The following is an 8801-nucleotide window of genomic DNA, read 5'->3' as shown; positions in this document are numbered from 1 at the left end:
GACATCACCAAAGTGTATGAGTCTGTCAGGGATTTGATCTGTTCTCTGCATGTCGTACACACTGCTCTGGTATTACTTATCTTGTAAAATGTAAGTCTCCCGCTCTTCATCGTTCAGGCTTTGCATTTGAACTCCTATGACTGGTTGCAGACTTGAAGGGAACGACTTCCTGGCCTTCCTGACATCCAGGAAAAAGGTGAGATTCTAATACATTTGAATGCCAAAAGCAAGTTATTGTTTTTAACTTTTTAAATATGATTGTTTTGGGGCATTTCTATTTTATTGGACAGAGGCAGTAGATGTCTACTGGAAACAGTGGAGAGGGAGGAGATGATATGCAGCAAAAGGCCCAGCCGGATGTTTGCTGCTCCATGTGGACCGTGTTCTATCAGGTAAAGCACTTTGGTACCCAGTTATTTATTGTATTGAGTTTGAATTTAGCCTTTGGAATGTAATTTCCAACAGTGCATTGTAAAGACTGAAAAAACAGGCTCAGGTTAAAGCTTGACATGATTTGGTCTTTTACTTACGAGACATAAGGGCAGGAATTCAGAGGGAAAGGAGCAATTTTGAGCTCTACTCTTAAAAACTGCTTTTTTTAAGGTTATACGTCAAACGCGTCATATTACATCACACAGGGGACACGTCTCCGCTCTCTGACCGCGGGTATAGTTAGTAGTTGCGTTGAGTTGAGCGGTTGTGTTTTAGTGAGCTGGTATTTTTCGGTAGTTTTACATTGTATTTCACCATTTGTAATCATGGTGCAGTATTGTGTTTGTGCAGGTTGCACAAATACCAGCCTGTCAGGACATCGAGTCCACAGTAAAAAAGACCGGAGCTAGCGTTCGTTCCTGGGTGCGTTGTGCATCCACCTCCCTGCAGCACATACTCTCCACAGCTTTATCAGGAAACCGTATTACTTCTCTCTCCCCCCCTTCGCTGCTCTCTCTCTCTCCCCTCCGGTACACGGCACCGTAAGACATAGTGTGGAGTTGCATTAGGTAACGCTGTGGTGGCTGTACTGCTCCAGCCGTCTCCTTTGTGTTTGTTTGTTTCCCCCTGTCTGTGTTGTTTGTGTGTGCGTGGTGGCTGTCACTCCTGGCTCCCGGCTCAACCTCCACTCACCTGCTGCAATCAGCTGTGCACCCTCCCCGACTACACACCTGCTTTCCATCAAGCCATTTACAACGGCATATCAACGGAGGCTCCACAACCTTTCTCCGCCAGATCGTCAAGTATCAGCCGTATCTCGCGTCTCCACTCCGGTACACAGCACCGTAGTGTGGAGTTGCATTAGGTAACGCGAGATACGGCTGATACTTGCGCATTAGTTTCTGTTATGGATCAGTATCAACAGTCCTGCCAGTAACGTTACTATATTATCAATGCTACTTTAGTTATAGCCTGACATATGATAGCTAACTTTACAATGTTGTGATGTGATGTTAGCTAACATTCTGTAGCTAACGCCGGTCACTCACCAAGTTAGCTGCCCAGTTCTCCACTGGTTCTCCTCACACCACAGCTCAATTTCTCTCCGATGGCCGTTATTTCTTCTAATCCTTGGCTGCTCCTGGTCTCTTGGACGCCTAGCGGGCTCATAATTATAAGGTTGTGGTCCGTCATATGCATTAGAATATTCATGTTCAACTTCTTCTGTGTCTTCTGTGTCGAAACTAGCTTTGGGATCCATGTTTATTAATACGTTACACCGGCCGCTCTCCCCCTTGTGTCCCCCATGTTACGTCACACGCGGGAGGTCACGTGCCGAGGCTTTTTTATGCGGAAGTGAACATTTCTTACAAAAACGACGCCAGATGTCACTGTAGTGTATATTTCTGTATATTTTGGGGAAAATCTAGTGTATTCATCATTTTCCTACACATTTATTCACTGGTGTCTTTAACCTGGAAGTTGCTCTTTAAGAGGATGTTTGTCCTCCTGTCTTCTCTTATTTCCTTGTCTTTCTTTCAGGTGTAACATCTACCAATGGTTGTACATGACAGAGACCTCCTCCGCCTCTTTGCTGTCTTACTAGTCAATCCTTCTGATCAGGTCATTTCCTAAATAGTGGTACGTTTTACAGTTCAGTGTATGTTCATTTAGCAACTTAATGCTTTACCGCTGTTGAATCAATCCTATATTGCTAGTCATTTTATTAAAACTACGATTTGTAAACTTTTTGATTCCAATTATAATAATCTTTTTGTAATAATTGTAAAACATATCTTAACATCCATCAGCAATCAATACAACAAATCATCCAACACTAAATAGAAGAAATATGGACCTATTTCTTTTTATACAGCAGCATGTTTTGGGACTGCTCATTGATGTCATCAAGAGCCTTTGAGTCTACCTTTTGAAGTCGGCCTCTTAGAGTGTTTATCGTTTCTTTGTCTCTTAACATTCCTATAATCATTAGTTTTTTTATTGTTGATATTGTTTTGTTCTTTATTTTTGTTGTGAGAATCACTTTGCAATTGTGTAAGTGCTATATAAATAGTTATACTAATATTATTGTTGTTACCATCATTAATATTATTTATAATGTCTTCTTTGTTTTCTTTATTTATCGCTGCAGAAAGGATCATGCCAGCCCGCATCAAACACCTGATCAAGAGCTTGTGAACCTCACTGCTGCGGACACCTGTGTGATATTCGACTCTGACTGGAACCCTCAAAATGACCTGCAGGTACGATATCTGCTCTGTCTGTCCTAAAGATAGTTCAATAGGGCTACAACAACAACAGTCTTTCCGTTTATTCCCTCGGTTCTTTAAGTGTATATTTTCCCATTTAATGCTTAAAAAACGTTTAACAGCAGCTGCACATGATGCTCTTTTGACCCCTCTTTTAATTTTTTATTTCAGGCTCAAGCTCGGTGTCATCGTTTTGGCCAGTCTAAGGCGGTGAAGGTGTACCGTCTGATCACTAGAAACTATGAGAGGGAAAAGCTGGATAAAGCTAGTCTGAAGCTCGGGCTGCACCGTGCTGTCCTGCAGGAGCACGAGTGGGAACAAAGAAGGCAACAACAACGGGGTGAGAAAAAGAAAATCTGTCATATTTCTAGATGCCAAGTCATTTTTGGGTCAGTCGCTGTTGCAGTACGCTTAGTTTAATTTCAAAAAGAGTTTTCTAAATCCACTTATGTAAATGTCTCTCTGCGTCGCCTTTAGCCGGTCCAGCAGTTCTCCAAGAAGAAGATCGAGGACCTGCTGAGGAAAGGAGCCTACGCCGCCATCATGGACGAGAACGACGAAGGCAATCGCTTCTGCTAGGAGGACATCGACCAGATCCTGCAGCAAAGAGCCACCATCATCACCATCACCAGGTATGTTCTTAGCAGCACTAGCAACTTGCTCTTTGTGAGATACCAAGTACTTGGTTTTTTGAAATGTAATATTGATGATGTAATAATTAAAACTAGAGATGGGTAGGGCTGAATTATTAAAGACCGTGGTACCGTTAAGGTCAAACGTTATCGATCTTTTTATCGGTACTGGAGACATTTCAAAAATAGATGTCATATGTATTATATCTACATAAACATTATATTGCAGTCTTACTGTCGCCAACTCCGTTTCTAATATGCAATAAGACTACAAAGTGCGTCTATGATTTATTTTCGATCTTTCTAATCCAGACGAGAGATCTCTCTCCCCGGTCGGTGTGCGAGGGGTCGGGGCAGTTTACACACACAACCTGCTACATACATGCAACACACACACACACACACACACACACACACACACACACACACACACACACACACACATGGCGGAGAGAACTAAGCGCCCCGAGGGTAGTTATATGTTACCCGTCTTGAGCATGGATGTATAATAAGAACTGGATACAGCGTCGGAGGAGGGGTCTCTTTCTTTCCTATGAGAGCTGCTCATTGGCGCATGAAGTCAAAATGGCCCAATTTTTGAGAGAGCGAAATGTCACAGATTACCCGTCATGCCTGGCTGAACCCGTATGTGCGCTCACAGAGCATGCGTCCCTTAAGCCCCCCCCCCCCGAGCTCACACTCTCGGCTCAGTAGAATTAATGGATACCGAATGATTGTAATAAGGGGTATAGAATAGTTCATAGAGGGTAATTTATTTAGTTTCAAAAAAAGTATCCACCGATTTACAGACCTCTCTTTCCCCATGTTAGTCTATGGGAAAAATTATTTCTGGGCCGGTCGACGTCACAGACTGATAAGGAAATTGTAGTACCACCGTTTGGACACAATGTGTATTTTCCTCAGAGTCCGGCGCACTTCCTGGGGGCTTGGTCTAGAGTTGGAAAATGCTCGTTGCCAAAAGTGCAATAATAATTTAGCATGTAAGGGCGGTAACACAAGCTATTTGTCTAAACATTTAGCAAAAGTGCACCACATTCAGACGGAGGAATTCACCGGGTTCGACTGTCTTTCTAGTAGCTCTGTAGCCCCATCCACGAGTAACGTTTCCACGTCAGGTGTTATGCTAGCAGCAACACACGGAGTTAACTCAATTATACAAACATGGGTTAATGATTAGAGGTAACTGAGCAGGGTTTGTACGGTCATTGAAAACCTGGAAAAGTCATGGAAATTCAAAATGTAAATTCCAGGTTCTGGAAAAGTTATGGAAAACAATATTTTTTCCAAAGTTTTGGAAAAGTCATGGAAATGTAAATAAAGTTGCATCAAATATAATTTACATTTAATTTAATCGCCGAAATAATCAGCGGTCGTGAGCTGTTATGTGCCATCATGACGCGCATGGTGTTATTTTTTAAAATATGAAGCGTGAGCTGTATGCTCGAGTCTTCCTGCCTGTCGGCTAAACTCTGCTGCTCCGCGATGAGGGTCTAACTCCAGCAGCTACATTACCTACGGTGCTTCGATAACAGTAACTGTGCGATCCGGAGTCACTGTGGCACAGACTGGACCGCTGGTGAACAGCTGTTAGAACGGGCCATTCAGGTGTTCAGAGCAGAGCTCCCACTCGTTTTTCTGTCGCAATATTATTTAAGGAATCGTTGAGCTAGCTAACTAGCATACATTGTCACTATCTGCTAACGTTAGCTTTAACCTTCGTTTTCTAATAGTTTTTTTCATAGGCTATAAACAGAGGTTGTATAAGTATATTGTACTTGAGTAAAAGTAGAAGTAGGCTACTCAGATATTGTAGGCCTACTAGAGAAATAGTATAAGTACTCAGATATTGTACTGGAGTAAAAGTAGAAGTACTCAGATATTGTACTTGAGTAAAAGTAGAAGTACTCAGATCTTAGAAGTACACAGATATTGTACTTGAGTAAAATAAGAGGTATTCAAATATTGTACTTGAGTAAAAGTAGAAGTACACAGATATTGAACTTGAGTAAAAGTAGAAGTACACAGATATTGTAATTGAGTAAAAGTAGAAGTATTCAGATCATGTACTTGAGTAAAAGTAGAAGTACACAGATATTGTACTAGAGTAAAAGTAGAAGTACACAGATCTTGTACTTGAGTAAAAGTAATAGTCCCAGAGTGTAGGAATACTCTGTTACAGTAAAAGTCCTGCATTAAAAATGTTCCTCAAGTCAAAGTAGAAAAGTATTATCATCAAAATATAGTGAAAGTAGCGACAGTAAAAGTAGTCATTGTGCAGATTGGTCCATTTCAGAATAATATGATATGTTTTATAATGATTGATCATGAAAGTGTTCTCAAAGCTGGTAAAGGTGCAGCTAGTTTGAATGACTTTGTATACTGCAGGGTAGCTTGTGGATTTACTCCAGGTGGAACTAAAGTCTGATTTAACACTTGATTATATTTCACATCATTCATCCACATCTGTGAAGTAACTAAAGGTATTAAATACAATTTACCTCTGAACTGTAGAGGGGTAAAATAACAAAATAGCAAAACATTGAAATACTTAAGTTAAGTCAAAAGTATGTCAACATTTTACCCAAGTATAGTACTTGAGTTTATGAACTTGGTTACTTTACACCGCTGGCTATAAAGATAGAAAGACTAAGCCTTGCACAGAGGCATGAAAATACATTTTCAAAATGCTCAACAGTGCTGCCAAGAATATAAACTGACTACTACACAATTTAAAATAAATGCTTTTATATATTTCTATCAGATGTGACTCTTTGGCGTTTCTGTTGTTATTAAAGCTCCCATGTCATGCTTTTCCGGTTATTACCCGTCCCCTTGTGTGTTATGAAGGTTTTTCTGCATGTAAACGGTGTGCAGAGTCAAAACCCTTAAAGTACACCCTGTAGCGAGTAAAACTCTGACACAGAAAATACCTCCCCAAAACGCCTCGTTGGTGATTCGTCATTATCCATTTGATTCTTCCGGGTACGTACTTACGAAAGCACGTACCCGGAACTAAATGGGCCAATCCGTGGAGCCGTTACGTTACGTCCGCGGAGCCGTTACGTTAAGCCCCTGCTGATTGGTCCAAATTGACAAATCCACACACACACTCAGTGCAGGCAGCTCTGCTGATTTCTGCTCCCTGGCTGCAGGCTGATAACAGACAGTTGGGATCGCGGTGAAATTCTCTCTGCAGGTCCATTCTCTCAGCGTTTATCAACCTTTTTCTTACTCAATATCAAGCCACACTTATTGTTTTTACTTCGGCTGTGACTTTGTGTGTGCGCAGGATGAGTTTGGCTGTGTTTCGCTGTGTATCGCTAAACATGGAAAACACACCTCCACGGAGCTAAGCGCGATTCACAACGTGAACCAACCAATCAGAGCACACTTTGCTCACAGGGAGGGTGGGGGCTGGAACTATTGGAGCTACAACGAGCCGTTAAAGGCAGAGAGTGAAATTCAGTGAATACACATAGTTTACAGAGATGCTGTATGAGAAACCAAAGTGATTTTGGAAAAATGCACAATATAAATCTATTCTAGTAGACCTCAACAATGGAATTATAATCACTGGAAATGGCCATGAAATTGGACCTTTAACACTGCTGCTTTAGTTGTTCTGATTGCTAAAATCCTCTGTTATTCCTCATTTTAAAGCCGATATTCCGTGGGGGGGGGGGGGCTCGGATCCTTGTCACCTTTTTCATACCTGATTAGTTTGCATCCCTGACTACAGTTGCTTTAGCTTGTAGAAGCTAGTAAGCCTACTATTTGATTTGTTTTAGATAGGCACTACATGTTTCATATGCTGACCTTATTTTCCTATTCCATGTTAAAATAAACCATTTTCAGTGGTACCGCTGAGAAAGAGTAATATTTTTCGGTCATGGAAAAATAGGTAAAGATCATGGAGATGTCATTGAAAACTCATTGAAAATCATTGGTGAAAAAGTGTATGAACCCTGACTGAGTTATTTATTTTTTTAAAGTTTCAGCTATTCTGTTTACAGTGCTATCATCACATAATTTAATACGATTTGTTAAAACATTGTTGTTTCTTATTTTCAGTTTGCTTCAAACAGTGGCTGTACGAGAAAGATGTGGAGGACCAAGAAATGCTGGCCAGATTGGCAAAGACCGGAAGATACATAACAGAGAAGATAATGGATATTAACAATAAAAAGAAAAATAATGTTTATAATTTCTTTGTTGCTGTTTACATTTTGAATTATATTTGTTATTTTTAAATCAAATGCATCTATTTTAGATTATATATTTATTTAGATGTAGGTTTTTTTTGTAATATTATTGTATTAAGTATAATTTATTAAATAAAAATACTGTTATGAACACTATACAATGTCTTTATTTTGATAGTTACCAGAATACATTGCATATGTAATACTATAAGCTGGTGATAGATAAAGGCTGGTCTGCTGGTATTCCAGCAAAACCAGCATATGTTGTGTTTTGGTCACCAGCATGGTCCACCAGCATGGACCAGAATGGTGGTCCATGCTGGTGACCAAAACACAACATATGCTGGTCCATGCTGGTCAACACCATGCTGGTTTTTTCAGCAGGAACGTAACCACACACTTGTAAAAAAATAACACACTTTATAAAGTCAGGCAACACTATAACCAGGCTTCGTGTGATTCTGTTTATTTGTACCTTACTTTGACCATCTGTTCAATGTCGTTGATCATTGTGGAGAGCAGGCAGACGTTTTGTTTTGTATTAGAAGCTATCGGATAGAATCAATACATGGGCTGCACAGGTTGTGCTGTCCAACTATCACAAGTAGAATCATAATGAAAAGGTAAAATGTGCCTGTCGAAAACGGCTTATGCCACAATAGGATAGCAACAAGTAGTCAAGATAGTCAGTTTAGCTTTAGCGGTTGCTGTTGCATAACAGCCGTCTCTCGCGTTCGCTTGGTCAAATCAGCAGCTATTCATTTTTGAGTGCGCAATGAATACTGCCTTTACGGTAATCGCTGTTCAAGAGTAAAATAATGCATGTTTTTTTCTGCTTTATTTGCAATACAAGTCATTTGTACTATAAGTTATTAATAAAACTGACACTGTTTGACTCAGTCCTAGTTTGACTGCTACAATAAAATGAAGTTTTTACTGTGTACATTTTGGGTAATAGTCTCCCAAAGCCCCCTCCTGAGAACAAAATCATGCCACTTCTGCTTCCGCCTTATTTTCATTTAGTAGTTTGCCTTATTTGTATTAAACCTGAAATAAATAAATGTGTCATTGTGAAATACAAGTCCCCTAAAATAAATAAATGTGTCATTATGAAATACAAGTCTCTTGAAATAAATAAATGTGTCATTATGAAATAAAAGTCTCTTGAAATAAATAAATGTGTCATTATGAAATAAAAGTCCCATGAAATAAATAAATGTGTATTTAAATGTACATGTATACAT

The 8801-nt window shown here is 39.9% G+C and overlaps 1 long non-coding RNA gene across 1 annotated transcript; it reads left to right on the top strand.

Annotated features, from left to right (window-relative positions):
- The first annotated feature begins 1704 nt into the window (after nt 1-1704).
- Nucleotides 1705-7687, top strand: LOC307030422. The gene is made up of 5 exons (XR_013805658.1): nt 1705-2073; nt 2585-2696; nt 2874-3042; nt 3180-3334; nt 7427-7687. It is a non-coding gene; the product is annotated as an uncharacterized lncRNA (long non-coding RNA).
- Nucleotides 7688-8801: the final 1114 nt, after the last annotated feature.

The sequence above is a fragment of the Notothenia rossii genome (genome assembly GCF_949606895.1).
Source record: "Notothenia rossii genome assembly, chromosome: 2".
NCBI classification, from domain to species: Eukaryota; Metazoa; Chordata; class Actinopteri; order Perciformes; family Nototheniidae; genus Notothenia; species Notothenia rossii.
The sequence above is the reverse complement of the archived record's forward strand: the minus strand, read 5'-3'. Positions and strand labels throughout refer to the sequence as shown.